Raw genomic sequence first — 18,464 nt, 5'->3', positions numbered from 1 at the left:
AAGCAGATGATGCAGCAAAATTAAACGCGAAATTCACCACCCTATGAGATTTCTTAGGTTCATTATGCCCTGTTTATTCTAGTTGTTAAACTATATTACATTTCACTTGAATGTTGAACTACATTACTTGAATATTTGTAAACTTTGATTTATATATGTTGTGAAGTATTTTTTTTTACTTAATTCGAGTCGTATCAATGTTGTTATTGGATATTGTTACAAGATATATTAAATCTGGGCTATAAATAGTACAAGACAATGCATGAAAAATAATTTCGATTAGCGACGTTTTAAGATGAAAAATGTCACTAAATTACTACAGATTTGTCGTGTTTTTGGCTCTCAGACGTCACTATATGGCTTAAAATTTTGCATCGTTTTTTATTTACAAACACCGCTAAATGAACAAACCTGTTGTGGTGTTTTTTATTTACACCTGTTGCGACATTTTTATTTACAAACGCCACTAACTTTTGCAGTGTTAGTTTTGGCGGGGTTTTTTCTGTGCTGAGAAGCTTTTTGCGGCGCTTAAAAACGCCGCTATTGTATTGTTATGTTGTAGTGATTCATTGAGTCAGGTATGTCACGTTTATTAAAACTGATTCATTATATGCGTATTTGTACAAATTTTAAAGAATTAATAAATACCTCTAATATTTTAAATCTTTCAATGTTGAATTTCACAGATTCACAAAATTATAACTATTTTTAACAAATTTTAATAACTTAAAAAAACATTCTTACTCCCTAAGTAGATATATAAAATTCTAGTTTCATAGTAGACGTCTGGAATCCAAATCAAGAGTGCCGATAGTCTTATTGGCTAATGGAAAACCAATAGACTGAAGTGTAAACCCTAAAAACTGCAACTTTAGAAATGCAATCCCTAATAAATCTTTTAGGTCAATAAAAATTCTCTAAGTTATTCATATTCTTTTGGTCAATAGCTCAAGGCCGGCTTATTAGTAATCCGAATTGTATTTGTACCAATCTAAAATTACTCGGCGTGATAAAACGAAAAAAAACCAAATGCAAATCAAGAGTTTGATTACAACCCTTTATTTCCTAAAGCAGAAGTTTCAATACTTTTCCTAAAACAAAAACCCTAAATACTTCTATTGTTTCTTGTTTATAAAATATCATCTGACGGAAAGTTCTCCTTCAATCTCAAACAAATAACGTAAAAAAATATAATTTTTTTCGTAATACTCCATGTTTATTGGAGTTGTTTCGTATCTAGCGCTGTTTCGTTTAGGTTTTCGTATGTTTGTTTGTTGCAGGAAGTAGTGGGTACATACATATATGGCGGCAGCAAGTCAAGAAAGAATATCACGAGCCTGTGCAGTTATGGAGAATATGAACGGCGCTCCACTGAAAACAGTTATTGATGCTTTGAATAGTTCAAGTACAATAATAGGAGGGAGTCATGACAATTTTGTTTTCTGAGTTTTTGCAGGAGAAAGTAAAAGATCTGGAAGATAAGGTATATGCATAAAACTGGGTATTGATTTCATTATATCAATGAAATCATGAGGTTTTTGATATACTATTGTTTACGATCAGCTCCTCGAAGCAAAAGATGGATCGAAGAATCTTGGAATTGAAGCTTATAATCGAAACGCTAAAGAATGGGACCAAGTTATTGAATTATGGTCTGATGATGATGAACCAGATATTGGAGTGAAAAGGTGCAGGAGGCTGATCAAAGAGGAGCCTTTTGAACCATAATGCTGCAAAAGATCCAAGATATCCAAGGATAAAGAAAAGGAAGCAGATTATATTCAGGTCTGTGATCATGGTGGAAAATTCAGTAAGCAGTCATGTTTCAACTTTGAGAATAAGCAAACTGATGGTTCGGTGAAGTGGATTAAAACCTGGGGTTTATCAAAAGGGGAAGCACAATTAACTGATGTTTGTTTTAACAATGAGCTCCGGTTGTATGGAAAGGACCAGAATCAGCCGTTGCATGAATCTGTATTATCAGAAAATGGGGCTCCAATTGCTGCTATTCATCAAGGTATATACATATTCTTCTTCTAAATAGTATATTGTACTATAAGAAATTATTTAAACAGAAGTACTTATATATATAAGTAAAAATTATTAAAGGTAAATAATGTTAAATTTCATTTGTAACCCGGTAAAATAATCATCATTTTAGAATAAAATGTATTTAATTGGATAAGAATTATTATTTTATGGATAATTATGGTTTACGTGACAAATTTTATATAAAGTTATGATATGATATGTTTCATAGCATTATATAATTATAATTATAAATGATATGTGTCATATCATTACTTATAAATCACATCATCATTTATGTATGCTTGATATGTATAATACCATTGCTTTGGACACATTAGATATACCACGTCAATAATAAAGCGTTGACTATTAAGTGGTTTTTATCCTATTAGGGGTCATTTTGTCTTAAAATAAAATGTTATGGGTTAAAGTGTTCCAAAAAAATAGATTTTAAAGTGATTATTTTATCAAATGTTATAGTCATGTTTTTAATATTATATCTTATTAAAACTGCGTATAAACTTTATTCCACTCTTTAACGGGATACATGAACTTTTATTTTGTACAATTATATACATAGTTAACTAGCATCATTTTAGTTTATATATTACATAAATAATAATTATGTTTATTTAATATTTCATAGTCATGTAATACAATTTCAAAAGACATTCTTATCGTTATATGATGCACGATTTTACAATAACGGACCATTATTTAAATTCCTGGATTCAATAGTAATGGTCCTACTTGTTTGTCCTTGAGATCTTATTTTCTGATATGTTCGATGGCACTGCTGATTTTTGCAGATGGTCCACAGCATGTTTCTTGTGAATTTGGTTCTTCTGGTAGGAAGGGAACAAATGTTAATGTGGAGGGCCCTATCTTGGAGCCTAAAGAGATGATCGCCAATAGTGAATGTTGTCATAATTCTTACGACACATCGCAGTTGGATATCGTTTCATCTGACAATGGAGATATCAAAATCTGCTTGACGTACAACTCTCCAAGAAAAGACATTCTGGACACGCCGAATCTGAATGCCATCATAATGGAAGTGGAGAACAAATATCGAACCATTTACAGAATCACAGACCCAGATTTCTCCGTGATTAAGCTCATGCAAGATATCTGCAAGCGTTGTTCATCAGCACAACTTTCCAAACAAGAGATTTTAAACAAAAATGAGCCTGCAATGACTCCAACCGCAGTTGATAAAGAGACCCAAATCTCCCAAGTGGTACAGCTTGAAGCTCCAAGTCATGTTCATGGCTGCAGATTGAAGGCTGTTATGAAGAATCTGCAGGACATAACCCGTGGAAAAGAAGGTGTACGAATACCCTTGTTGAACGACAATGGTGCCATGGAATTGCCAAACTTTTTCTACATTTCTAAGAACATAGCGTTCAAAGATGCTTATGTGAGTTTTTCATTAGCTCGGATATCCGATAAGAGTTATTGTTCACAATGTGTTGGTGATTGTCTGTCGATGGAGATACCGTGTGCATGCGCCGGTGAAACCCTAGGGGAATTTGCTTACACAAAAGGAGAATTCCTGAAAGAAAGGTTTATAGAGGAAGGATAGACCGCAGTGCAGTGTAACGGTTGTATTGTAACGGCTTTGAAGGTCACCGCGACGTAATATTAGCGCAATGCGATAAAAAATCGCATGACGACTGTTGCGGTCTAAAACCGTTACGTAACACCGCAACAAATTATAAATTGTGCCGCAATACCACAACAAGCTTTTAAATTATCCGAAATATAAAATTACATCGATGAAATACTTTCATTTAATCCTTAAAAATGGATTATAAATATATATCATTAGTAATATTGTAATAGTTATATTTAAAACTGGTAACTTAAATATGAATCATTTAAGAGAAAATAACCTCAGTGACCAAAAATCCCATATAATATACGATTTTAACCAACTTTTTCCGGATTTGCCAAAATGACCAACAAAATCACAATGCGATCGCTAATTCGCAACGCGATCTCCATTATCGCAAATTCGCGTTGCATTTTCGCAATGCGATAGTTGAAAATCGCGTTGCGATGGTCTACAGTATCGTTGCGATTTTCCCAATTCGCAATGCGAATAAGTAAATCGCAACGCGAATTGGGAAAATCGCAATGCGAATAAGTAAATCGCAACGCGAATTGGGAAAATCGCAATGCGATACTTACTATCGCAATGCGATAATAAAAAATCGCAACGAGATACTTACTTTCGCAACGCGATACTGACTTTCGCAACGCGATTTACATAGCGCCATTCGTATTAACGCGTATTTTTTTTTCAAATTCCAAACACGTATTTTTTCTTAATAAATCGGAAAATGAACCGTCCACAGTAATCGCAACTCATAACCTCAAACCCAAAAACACAACACTCAGTCCCATCTCCATCTCTCACTCTCTACAGCGAAATCCGTACCCATCTCCGAAGATTTCCGTCCCCATCGCCGGCGAAATCCCTCACAACCATTCACAGTCAAAAATCCCTCACAATCATTCAGAAATGGAAAATCAACCTCCGAGGGTTAGTTTTTTTTATTTTTATTTTAAAATTTTTGCATTATTTTAGGTTTTTCATATTGAGATTGATGATAAGTTTACTGGTAATTTCAATAATAGATTAACCATTTCACTTAGATTTCTTATTAAATTCATTCGATTGCTGCCAATACTGCTAAACTGTTTAGCCTGTGAAGTTAGTATTTGTCTTTGCTTTGTCTTTTGGTTGAAGTAATGCAGAAGAAGAATAGTTTCGAGAATGAAAATCGCAACGCGGAAATAACTATCGCTACGAGATAATCGCAACGCGAAATAAAAATCGCAACGCGAAATAAAAATCGCAACGCGAAACCAAAATCGCATTGCGATTTTCATTTCGCGTTGCGATTTTTATTTCGCGGTTGCGATTTTCATTTCGCGTTGCGATTGTCTGGTCGCGATAGTCATTTCGCGTTGCGATTCTCTCGTTGCGATAGTCATTTCCGCGTTGCGATTCTCATTATCTCGTTGCGATTTTTATTTCAACCAAAAGACAAAACAGTGTTGCAAATTTTAGTTTCAAGAATAAACTACTATTTATGTTTATTGTTTTGTTTTTGGTATATCTTGACAGTGTAATTTTTGGTATATCTAACTTGGTATGTTTATTGTTTTTTTGTAGAATTTTTTTTCGGCTTCATTGACATTAAGGAATAAAGTTAGCCTAGCCACTACAATTGTTTCGAAGCTTTCACCTGCACAAAGAAAATTGTTTGAAGAAACCTGCTTCGGGCCATGGCTGAGAGTACAGCATCCGGGTGGAGATGCTAGTTTGACCCATTTGTGGCTTCAGACCATGACTAGCGATCTACCCGACAGTATACAACGTGGTGAGGAAGAGATATGGTTTCATTTTCCACCGGCGTATACTTGTTTTGGGCGGAAGGAGTTCTGCTTAATCACTGGTCTACGATTCGGACACGATGATGTAGGCCGGTACACTCGTCATATCACCCGCCCATCATGGTTATCCAGGGTTTTTCCTGATGAGTCAATAGAGAAGCCGAACTTACACGTCGACGACATGAAGAAATTGTTTAATAAGAAAGATGGTTTTACTCGGATGAATGACGTCGATGTTGTCCGAGTATGCCTTCTACTACTTTTGTATGCCGGCTTTCTAGGCAGAGAGGCCAGACAACCTATTCCTCAGGAGCTAATATTATTGGTAGAGGACCTAAATGCATGGAATCTATTTCCGTGGGGTTCGTATATATGGAAAGCTACCTGGACTAAGTTGTCGTCTGCCTTTGATGACCGCAAAAGTTTGCGGGGCGATGGGTCGAAATACACTTTGTCAGGCTTTGTTTGGGCCTTTAAGGTAAGAATTTCTATATAATGTTTTCAAAATTATAATTAATTATTTAACAATTACTAATGTTTGTTATTATATTGTTTGTAGATTTGGATATTCGAGGCTTTCCCCAGCATGCGGACATATGCATTAAAATCCTCAGATGATATTCCTAGGGCTATTTCCTGGAAGAGGAAACGTATGTTGGATTGGGAAGACTTAATACCATATGTGACAATAAATAATGTAAGTTAACACAAATACTATCATATATAAACAATTTATTAATAGTAGACATTTAACTTTGTTTAGTTTTTATATTTTTAGGAGGACAACACTCCATTAATGAGACTGACACCCACGGAGGCTGAGCTTGCCACTGATTGGTGGCAAGCTAGTCAGCATTTTTTTGATGGCACGAATGATGAGCAGCCTCCACTTCCTCCACTTCGAGAGCCATCACCTCACCCAGAGCCATCACCTGATCGACCCGACTATACACCTCTACAACGAGAGCCATCACCTATCCCGTCACATCATCGAGTCTCTTCTCCACCATCACCTCATGATAGGCGACCGACAAAGATGCCACGACTTCTATCTCCCTGTTCTCCACCTCCACGGGATGAGTCAAGGGAGTTACGTGATGAGGTCAATGCCTTGCGTGAGGAGATCGGTACTCTACGCGATAACGATGGTGCATGGCGTGTGGAGGTGTCTACTTTACGTGGTGAGGTTGTCGCTCTACGTGAGATGGTAGTATCGTTGCAGAATGAGGTTCATACTCTACGCAACGAGGTAAGTTTAAGATTTTCCATATTTAACTTGATGATAAATTTACTCGTAATTTCACTTAAATTAACCATTTCACTTAGATTGCTTAGTAAATTTATTCGGTTGCTGTCAAAACTGCTAAACTTTTTACTTTAACACTGTGAAGTTAGTATTTGTCTTTGTTTTGTCTTTTGGTTGAAAGTTTGAAATATATTTATCTTTGTTTTCACTGTTTAAATATCATGTCTGTTTATTTACTGATATTTGTATTTTTATTTAGCGGACCGATAAGGTGGATGCTTTACGTCGGGTTTTTCTTGCACGACAAAGTTCACGCATCAGACGGCGTGCACGTGCTATTAAGTCTCCGTATACCCCAATAGTGCGAAGACACCGCAAGAAGAAGCCCGACTCGCCTATCATCCCTCAAGAGTCCACTCCTATCATTGAAGAGGCCCCTATCATTCCTCGAGAGTCCCCTCCCACCGTTCAAGAGGCCACTGTCATCGTTGAAGAGGTCCCTCCCACCATTCAAGAGCCCGATTCACATGACGTCATATATAGGATTCTTGAGAAACCCTCTGACGTGCCGGACATGATGGATTCAAGTTGGCTCTCGTATGAGTTACCGACCAGTACCATACCGGTATCTGAAGAGGAGAGGAAACAACTACCGGACACAATTCTGGATAACACCCTTTGGGCTAAGACCGCAGTTGATTTTTATCTACATGAGCGAAGCCAGGGGTGTTTCACTGACATATGCAAGCTCAATGATGATATCTATTTGTTGCTTGATCGGTCTTGGTGGGGCGTATTATTAGGGGTCGAAGACAATGGCTATTTCGATGGAGGGGTAAGTCTTATATTTTTCTTATATTTTCATTTGATTAATTTGTTTAAAAATTAATGTAATTCACTAATATATGTATTTTTTTGTAAAACAGCATATCGATGCGTGGGTGTCACGTCTACTAATAATTAGGAAACTTAAGGAAAATAAAAGAAATACACGGTATACAATAATGCCGACGGCTTTTAACGCAGTTCACTTGAAGAATCAACGAGATGAATCATTTGCGTTGGGCAATGGACAAGCTAAACTTTATCCTGCATGGTGGGAGGTCGATAAGGTTAGTGTTTATTTTAGATTGAGTTTAAAGGTATTCATAAATAAGTGCGCAAATGAATAAATTATTACTTATGATTGCAGGTGTTTATCCCTGTTTTAGAACGTAACCATTGGCTTCTCGTCGAGCTTCAGATCCCATCCCTTAAGGCAATAGTATATGACAGCATGATAAATTACATATCATTGGCTGATTTAAGAGATATTATTAAGGGATGGAGCTCTTATTTGGCTAAATACTTGGATGCGATAAATTATTGGACTCGTTCTGGAAACAAGAAGCCAAAGAAGCTCAATATTACAGTTAGCAGAGACGAGACCGCACCACAACAAACGAAAGGACCCAGAGGGGATTGTGGTCCTCTCGTATGCTTGGCGTTGGACCGTTTGATCACAGGAAGTATAAAGTATCTACCTCCCACCGATATAGATAGAGCTGCAGTAGGCTTGTGGTTTCGACATTATATGGCTAGATCGATATATACGAGACGTTGCCTACCTGCATCCGCATTATAAAAATGTCCATAAACAATTGGTATGTTTATAGGCTTGTGGTTTGAAAATGTTTGGTTAAGTACCTAGAATTCAATAATTTGCTGTTTGTAGGTTTTAGATGTGTAGAAAGTGTTGTTTGAGCAAATGTTTGGTTTATGCAGGTTAATCTCAGAAGTGAGCTGCGTGAAAATGATGTATGGCTGCAAAAGTTGATTCAATAGTATAAGTGTTATTTTCTCTAATAATTATTGCTTATTTTTTTTGTTTAATTGATTTGTAAAAGGTGATTTGTAAAAGTTGATTTGTTTAATTGATGTTAACATAATTCTTATTTGTGCTTGTTTAATTGATTGAAATGTAATGGTTGATTTTGTTGATTTCAATCTGCATTATGTTTGAAGGCAAAAGTACTATCGCAATGCGAAATGAAAATCGCAACGAGAGAATCGCAACGCGAAAATGAAAATCGCAACGCGAAATTAAATTCGCGTTGCGATTTTCATTTCGCATTGCGATTCCCTCGTTGCGATTTTCATTTCGCATTGTGAAATTAGCGTTGCGATTTTCATTTCGCATTGCGATTCTCTCGTTGCGATTTTCATTTCGCATTGCGATAGTAATTTCCGCGTTGCGATGGACATTAAGATGATTGCCTATTAAGTGATAACAAGGAACAGATCATAGCAATTTTCAAACTCAAGTTACTAATACATGCCTAACTGAAAATGTTAAAAGTTCACACATAAAATCTACATAATACAACGTTTGCATTTAAAAATCACCTAAGTTAACAGTCCCAAAAGGTGAAGCCAGTTGTGATTGGGATTTTAAAGATGATTGTGATTTTGATTGCCTTTTTCTTGACACCATATGAGCTTTGGATTTTGATGATGATCCATATTTTGGTAGAGGAAAAGATGATTGTGATGGCACTGGTGATATACATGTCAACCTTGTATGACCACTTTCCTTGCACCGACTACATGTCGATCTCTTCTTCTCTTCACCCTTAGACGGTATACGATCGTGACTTTTTGGTCGGCCAGGTAGCCTTCTATCCATGGCTGGTGGCAAAACTGTTTGTAAGTCATCTGGTATGTCCCACTCAGAAGGATGTGAAATAGGGTAGACAATCTCGGCATAAGTCTGTCGATATACTTCTGTAGTGTAGCAATCCATAGCGTATGTGCTTGAATCATCTTGGTTTAGATGAAGAGCAACTTTTATAACATGGCCACATGGATAACCAGATGTTTGCCATTTCATACAACTACACGTCCTTGCATTTAGATCGACAAGCCCATTTAAGTTATTATCCAGTACTTCAAACAAAGTGTTTGAACATGGTTCAACTCTCCATGACGTTGACTTCACAACACGTTTCGTTATCTTTTTTTCAGTCCATGGTGTAACACGATGTTCCAATGTTCCTGTAAATTTAAATAAATAATACTTAGTAAAATATATGATAAGTTACGAATTCAAAGAAATAATACCTGCATGGTTTCTTTTCTTGTAGTACCACTGTTGAATAGAGGCTCGAAAAAACTCCATTAACATAGTAATGGGTAATTTCCGGGAATGACGACTTAGAGCGTTAATTGATTCTGCACTATTAGACGTCATGAAACCATATCTTGCTCCAAGTTGATGTACTCTTGACCATCTTTCAAACCCGACATCTTCTAGTGTTTGAGCACACTGAGGCAAAACACGTCTTAAACAGTTTATATGCTTATTGAAATCCACTTCCCGATAAGCCTTTACAGCCTTCCAGTATGTCCATTTGTGCTTTTTTATACCAGCATACCTTGATTTTAGATTTCTATACAAATGAACACCACAAAGTCCATGAAAAGCATCTGGGAAACATCTTCTAACAGCGTTGTCAATTGAGTTTGCCCTATCGGACATGATTGTCAGATTGCTAATAGGACCTATGCAATCCCTAAGATGCCCCATAAACCATGTCCATGAATCAGAGGTTTCAGATTTGCCAACCCCGTAAGCTATTGGCATATCCCATTGTTAGCATCCATGGCTACTGCTAATAAGTTTACTCCAAGGTATCGACCTTTCAAATGTGCTCCGTCAACTATAATAACTGGGCGCATGCAAGTAATAAACGAACGAATCTACAAAATAATATACACAAGAATATAATCATTTAAATGTGAAATGCATGTAACTAACAGAAATGAGTCAACAGAATTATATTGATTTACTAACCGCGGCACCAATGGCGATAAACAGCAACTCAAGCGTCCATCTCTATCTGTTTTGATATGAGTTACCGACCCAGGATTTTTCAGCTTTAATTGAGACAATAAGCCGGCAGTTGGGCAAACGATGCTTCTGGCGACCCCTCAACAATTCCAAGGCATAACATTTGGCTCTCCAAGCTTGAGAATATGATATACTAATCTTGAACCGAGCATTCATGTCAGTCATAATTTCATGTCCCCGATATACCCTACCATTCAAAAACATTAACTCAGCCAGAAAACCACCCAACACCTTTTTGTTTGCCTGTCTATGGTGAGGAAAAACTTGGGTTCTTGAACATGTATGTTTATCAATAAAAGTCCTAACTTGAAACATTGCGCAATCTTTTATCCTCTTTGCAATCATACGCCACGTACAGTTTTTGTCAATCGTACACCTTGTTTCGAAACGATCTTTGCTTGATTTGTTAACTTTTAGTTGATAGCCATCTTCCACGCATTTCGTATACAAAGCTATCTTCAAGTCTTCCTTTGTATCAAAACAATCATCTTTTTTGATACGAATAACTTTTGTGTAACAATCAACTGCTTTCTTTGCCAACTCTTCTTCCGGTAACTGAAGTAATTCTGGCATATTCCAGTTATACTCCCGTGGCATTTTCTTTTCTTCGGGGACTTTTTCTTTTTCTTTTTCTTCTTCAGGATTATATGAATTACAGAATGGATGTTCAACATGTTCATTCACAGTCGTAACTTCCTCCTCATTATCATCAACAACATCTTCCTCGGCAACGGGTGTTTCATCATCAAAATCCGGGTATTGACCAATATCAAAATCATTACACGCAGGGTCTGTTTCTTCTTCTGAAACATCATCAAAATCCGTGTATTGACCAATATCAAAGTCCGGGTATTGACCAAGATCAAATTTCGAATACTGACTAGTACTCACAATTTTTTCTCTTGGCTCATCATCGTCTAATTGGTCAATACGAAAACCAGAATTTGGTGCTGAAAGTTTATTTGGATTTGGATTAGAGAAAGGCTGTGGGTTTTTTGACCCACTTAGTTGATTACTACCCGCTACTGACCCAACAATACTACTTCTAGGTTCAACAACATACAATGTAACATCATCACTTGAAACATTAATATAAGCAATGAATCGTTCAACATCTTCATTGTCGGTTAACAAATAAACTTTACCATTTCTCTGATAAGATAGCCTAAATCCACTTAGGGGCTCTAAATTCAATTTCTTTGAAACACGTAACATTAGGGTTTCATAAGTTAACTTATTTAATGACAGTTTTAGTTGAAGATTCATGGGTAAAGGCATATATTGTAAAACACCATGAACATTCTCCCATGACCCTCCAAAACACAAATCTATCCAAACATGATCAACATTAGATGATTTCATGGTTGTAACTAAACAAACGAGATACGAAACTAAGACCTGTTTCCGGATGGGGAAGGATGTCGTTGGATATTTGAACGAATGTCGCCGGAGAGAGTGATAGATGGAGATGGAATGAGTTGCGATTTAGGGATTTAGGTTATGAGTTGTTGCTGCTGCGTATATATATACACTCAAAATTTGGCTTGCGAAACTAAAACCTGTTGCGAACTTTGAAACTCGCATTGCGATTCTGTATTATCTCGTTGCGAAAGTCAGAATCGCGTTGCGAAAGGCAATCATTTGACCATCGCAATGCGAAATGCAAATCGCAACGATAGAATCGCAATGCGAAATGAAAAAGGCAACGAGGATTAACATGCATAAACTTTTAACAATTATTATTGAATTCTAGGTACTTAACCAAACATTTTCAAACCAAAAAGGAGTATATATGTTAACAAAACTTGCATTATGTGTATTTCATGTGTGCACTTTTAACATTTTCAGTTAGGCATGTATTAGTAACTTGAGTTTGAACATTGCTATGATCTGTTCAGTTGTCATCACTTATTAGACATTCATTTGACTATCGCAACGCGAAAATGGCTATCGCAACGCGAAAATGGTTATCGCAACGAGAAAATCGCAATGTGAAATGAAAATCGCATTGCGATTTTCTCGTTGCGATTTTCATTTCGCATTGCGATTTTCATTTCGCATTGCGATTTTCTCGTTGCGATTTTCATTTCGCATTGCGATTTTCATTTCGCATTGCGATTTTCATTTCGCATTGCGATTTTCATTTCGCATTGCGATTTCCATTTCGCGTTGCGATAGTCTGTTTTGCCTTCAACATAAAGCAGATTGAAAATCAACAAATCAACTATTACATTTCAACACAAATTATGTACACATCAATTAAACAAATCAAGATTTACAAATCATCTTTTACAAATCAATTAAACAATCAAAAAATAATAATTATTCTTATTTCTTCATCAATTATTGAATCAATGAATCAACAACTTTGTTACCCCGTACATCCATTTCACGCAGCTCACTTAAGGATTAACCTGCAGAAACCAAACATTTGCTCAAACAAGACTTCCTACACATCTAAAACCTACAAACAGCAAATTATTGAATTCTAGGTACTTAACCAAACATTTTCAAACCAAAAGGAGTATATATGTTAACAAAACTTGCATTTGACTTACCAATTAACAATGGACACTTTCATAACGCGGATGCAGGTAGGCAGCGTCTCGAATATATTGCTCTAGCCATATAATGCCGAAACCACAAGCCTACTGCAGCTTTATCTCTATCGGTGGGAGGTAAAAACTCTGTGCTTCCCGTCGTCAAAAGCGCCAAGCAAAGGCATACGAGAGGACCACAATCCCCTCTGGCTCCCGGCGATTGCTGTGGCACGGTCTCGTCTCTGACAACTGTGACATTGAACTTCTTTGGCTTCTTGTGTCCAGAATGACTCCAATACTTAATCCCATCCAAGAATTTAGCCAAATGAGAGCTCCATCCCTTGAAAATATCTCTCAAATCAGACAGTGATATGTAATTGATCATGTTGTCATACACTATTATCTTCAAGGATGGGAGCTGAAGTTGGACGAGAAGCCAGTGACGACGTTCCAAAACAGGGATAAACACCTGCGATCATAAGTAATAATTCATTTATTTGCGCACTTATTTATTAACACCTTTAAAAAATTTAAAAAATAAACACTAACCTTATCGACCTCCCACCATGCAGGATAAAGTTTAGCTTGTCCATTGCCCAACAAAAATGATTCATCTCGTTGATTCTTCAAGTGAACTGCGTGAAAAGCCGTCGGCATTATTGTATATAGCGAATTTTTTTTATTTTTCCTAAGCTTCCTTATTATTAGTAGACGTGACACCCACGCATCGATATGCTGTTTTACAAAAAAATACATATATTAGTGAATTACATTAATTTTTAAACAAATTAATCAAAATCATATATAGACAAATATAGTCTTACCTCCCCATCCAAATAGCCACTGTCTTCAACCCCTAATAGCACACCCCACCAAGACCGATCAAGCAACAAAAACATTTCATCATTGAGTTTGCTGATGTCAGTGTAACACCCTTGGCTCCGCTCATGTAGATAAAAATCAACTGCGGTCTTAGCCCAAAGGGTATTATCCACAATTGTTTCCGGTAGTTGTCTCCTCTCCACTTCAGATACCGGAAGGGTACTAGCCGGTAACTCATACGAGAGCCAACTCTCATCCATCATGTCCGGAACCGGTGGGGGTTTCTCAATACTTCGATATATTACCCCATGTGAATCAGGCTCTGGAATGGTGGGAGGGACCTCTTCAACGATGACAGTGGCCTCTTGAACGGTGGGGGGGAAATCTTGAGTGAGAATAGGGGCCTCTTGAATGATTGGAGGGGACTCTTGAGGGATGACCGGTGAGTCGGGCTTCTTCTTGTGGAGTCTTCGTACCATTGGGGTGAACGGAGACGTAATAGCACATCCACGCCGTCTGATGCGTGAACTCCGTCGTGCAAGGAAAACCCGACGTAAAGCATCCACCTTATCGGGCCGCTAAAAAAAATTAATACATAAATCAGTAAATAAACAGACATGATATTAAACAAAGACAAATATGTTTCAAACTAGCATTGTATTCACCCAAATCATTATTCTATCATAGTTCACAAAATGCTCAGATAACATTCCAGAAGTAAGCACTTATATAAACATTTAAAAGGACAACATATATAAACATTCCAGAAGAAGAATAGTTTACTTTCGCAACACGAAACTTAAAATCGCAACGCGAAATGACTATCGCAACGCGGAAATGGCTATCGCAATGCGAAATGAAAATCACAACGACAAAATCGCAACGCGAAATGAAATCGCAACGACAAAATCGCAACGCGAAACACAATCGCATTGCGATTTTCATTTCGCGTTGCGATTTTGTCGTTGCGATTTCATTTCGCGTTACGATTTTGTCGTTGCGATTTTCATTTCGCATTGCGATAGCCATTTCCACGTTGCGATAGTCATTTCGTGTTGCGAAAGTAAACTATTCTTCTTCTGCAAATTGAAACTTGAATGGATTGCATTACTTCAACCAAAAGACAAAAACAAAACCAAAAACAAATACTAACAAAAATAGATTGGCAGCAACAGAATGAATTACGAGTATGAAAAATCTTAAACTTACCTCGTTGCGTAGAGTATGAACCTCATTCTGCAACGATGCTACCATCTCACGTAGAGCGGCTACCTCACCGCGTAATGTAGACACCTCAACACGCCATGCACCATCGTCTTTGCGTAAAGTACCGACCTCCTCACGCAAGGCATTGACCTCATCACGTAACTCCCCTAACTCATCCCGTTGAGGTGGAGGTGGAGAACAGGGAGATAAACGTCGTGGCATCTTTGCCGGTCGCCTATCTTGCGGTGATGGTGGAGAAGAGGCTCGATGATGTGACAGAATAGGTGATGGCTGTCGTTGTGGAGGTGTATAGCCGGGTCGATCAGATGATGGATCTGGGTGGGGTGATAGCTCTGGGCGAGGTGATGGCTCCCGAAGTGGAGGCTGCTCATCAACCGTTCCATCAAAAAACACTTACTAGCTTGCCACCAATCAGTGGCAAGCTCAGCTTCTGTGGTGTCAGCCTCTGTAGAGGAGTGTTGGCCTCCTAACAATATAAAGCTCAAACAAAGTTAAATGTGTACTAGTATAACTTGTTTATAAACATATGGTAGTATTTATGTTAACTTACATTATTTATTGTCGTATACCGTAGTAAATCTTCCCATTGCAAGGTTCGTTTCCTCTTCCAGGAATAGCCCTGGGAATATTATTTGAAGTTTTTATTGCATATGTCTTCATGGCGGGAAAGGCCTCAAATATCCAAATCTACAAACAATATAATAACAAACATTAGTAATTGTTAAATAATTACTTATAATTTTGGAAACATTATATAAAAATTCTTACCTTAAAGGCCCAAATAAAGCCTGTCAAAGTGTATTTGGAACCATCGCCATGCAAACTTTTTCGATCATCTAAGGCAGACGATAACTTATTCCATGTAGCTTTCCATAAATACGAGCCCCACGGAAACAGGTTCCACGCATTTAGGTCTTCTACCAATTTGATTAGATCATTTGGAATAGGTTGTCTGGCCTCTCTGCCTAAAAAGCCGGCATGCAAAAGAATTAGAAGGCATACCGGACAACGTCGACGTCATCCATCCGAGTAAAACCATCTTATTATTCAAAAATCTTGTCAGGTCTTCTACGTGTAGACTCGGCCTCTCCAGCTCAGGAAAAACCCGGGATAGCCATGATGGGCGGGTAATGTGTCTAGTGTACCGACCTACATCATCGTGTCTGAAGCGTAGACCGGTGATTAAGCAAAACTCCTCCCGCCCAAAACACGTATACGCCGGTGGAAAATCAAACCATATCTCTTCATCACGACGTTGTATAGTCTCTGGTAGATCTCTAGTCATGGTTTGAAGAAACAGGTGTGTCAACATCGCATCTCCACCGGGATGTTGTACTTTCAGCCATGACCCGAAGCATGTATCCTCAAACATTTTTCTTTGTGCAGGTGAAAGCTTCGACGCAATTGTTTTGGCCAGGCTGACTTTATTTCTCAAGGTCAATTGAGCCGAATAAAAGTTCTACAAAAACAATAAACATACTAAATTAGATATACCAAAAACTACACTGTGAAGATATACCAAAAACAATAATAAACATAAATAGTAGTAGTTTATTCTTCAAACTTAAATATGCAACACTGTGAATTTCGTATTTGTCTTTGTTTTTTGGTTGAAGTAATACAATTCATTCAAGTTTCAATTTGCAGAAGAAGAATAGTTTCTCAAAATGAAAATCGCAACACGAAAATGACTATCGCAACGAGAGAATCGCAACGCGAAACTAAAATCGCGTTGCGATTTGTATTTCGCGTTGCGATTCTTGGTTGATTTAATAAGCAATCTAAGTGAAATGGTTAATCTATTATTGAAATTACCAGTAAACTTATCATCAATTTCAATATGAAAAACCTAATAATAATGCAAAAATTTCAAAAAGAAAATAATTAAAAAAACTAACCCTCGTTGGTTGATTTGGTTGATTTTCCATTTCTGATTGTGAGGGTGGCTCTGAGAGATTTAGATAGACGGATTTCGCCGGAGATGGGGACGGATTTCGTCGGAGATGGGTGAGAGAGTGAGAGATGGAGATGGGACTGAGTTGTGATTTTAGGTTTTAGGTTATGAGTTGCTATTACGGGATATACTGTGGACAGTTCAGTGTTCCAATATATTAATATTCATGTTTGGAATTTAAAAATAAAATACTTGGCCAGGATACTAATGGCGCTTTGAAAATCGCATTGCGATTATGTAAATCGCGTTGCGAAAGTCAGTATCGCGTTGCAAAAGTAAGTATCTCGTTGCGATTTTGTATTATCGCATTGCGATAGTAAGTATCGCATTGCGATTTTCCCAATTCGCGTTGCGATTTACTTATTCGCATTGCGATTTTCCCAATTCGCATTGCGATTTACTTATTCGCATTGCGAATTGGGAAAATCGCAACGATAATGTAGACCATCGCAACGCGATTTTCAACTATCGCATTGCGAAAATACAACGCGAATTTGCGATAATGGAGATCGCGTTGCGAATTAGCGATCGCATTGCGATTTTGTTGGTCATTTTGGCAAATCCGGAAAAAGTTGGTTAAAATCGTATATTATATGGGATTTTTGGTCACTGAGGTTATTTTCTCATCATTTAAATTATTTATTCACGTTATTTTAAAATTAAACCAATTTTACTTTAAATTGAATCATTTCTCATAATTAAAATTGATTGAGTTAATTTTAAATTAAATTCTTAAATTAACATTAAGTATCATAATTTTATGTTTATTTATTATTATAAAAATTTTGCATAAAAGAAAATTTCATTTTATGATACTATATTTTTAAATTGAATTTAAAGAAGTAACAAAAATATTTCTTCTTATTCTATATTATAAAATGGATTGCTCAACCATAAAAACCAGAATGTTGGGTTGGATTGATATATCTATTCATAATAAAAAAAATATAAAATAAAAAAAATTAATGTAAATAAAAAATAATATTATAAATAAAAAATCACAATCAAAATATTAAAAAAATCACAATCAAAGTAAGAAGCAAAGAAGGTAACAAGAGGAAGTCGAGAAACTTGGGGTTGTCTCAAAAAATGCAAACTAATATACGGCTAAAAAATGGCGTGACCGAAAACTTAATAAGATAATTAATAAATTCGGTAAAGCGTTACCTATTATGTTGACAGACTCATAATATTGTAGGTAGAAAACATGAAAAACTATTTAAAAATTTGGTAACCGGTAAACTTTGGTTATCGGTAAGTATCGATACATATATATAAGTGTCCATAATTATTTCACTGTTGAAATCATTAATTTAAGGTTATCTTTTGAGTGAGTTTTAAGATATTAAT

This window comes from Hibiscus syriacus, unplaced genomic scaffold, assembly GCF_006381635.1.
Source record: "Hibiscus syriacus cultivar Baekdansim isolate YM2019G1 unplaced genomic scaffold, ASM638163v2 tig00111959_pilon, whole genome shotgun sequence".
Classification (NCBI taxonomy): domain Eukaryota; kingdom Viridiplantae; phylum Streptophyta; class Magnoliopsida; order Malvales; family Malvaceae; genus Hibiscus; species Hibiscus syriacus.
Note: the sequence above shows the minus strand (reverse complement) of the source record.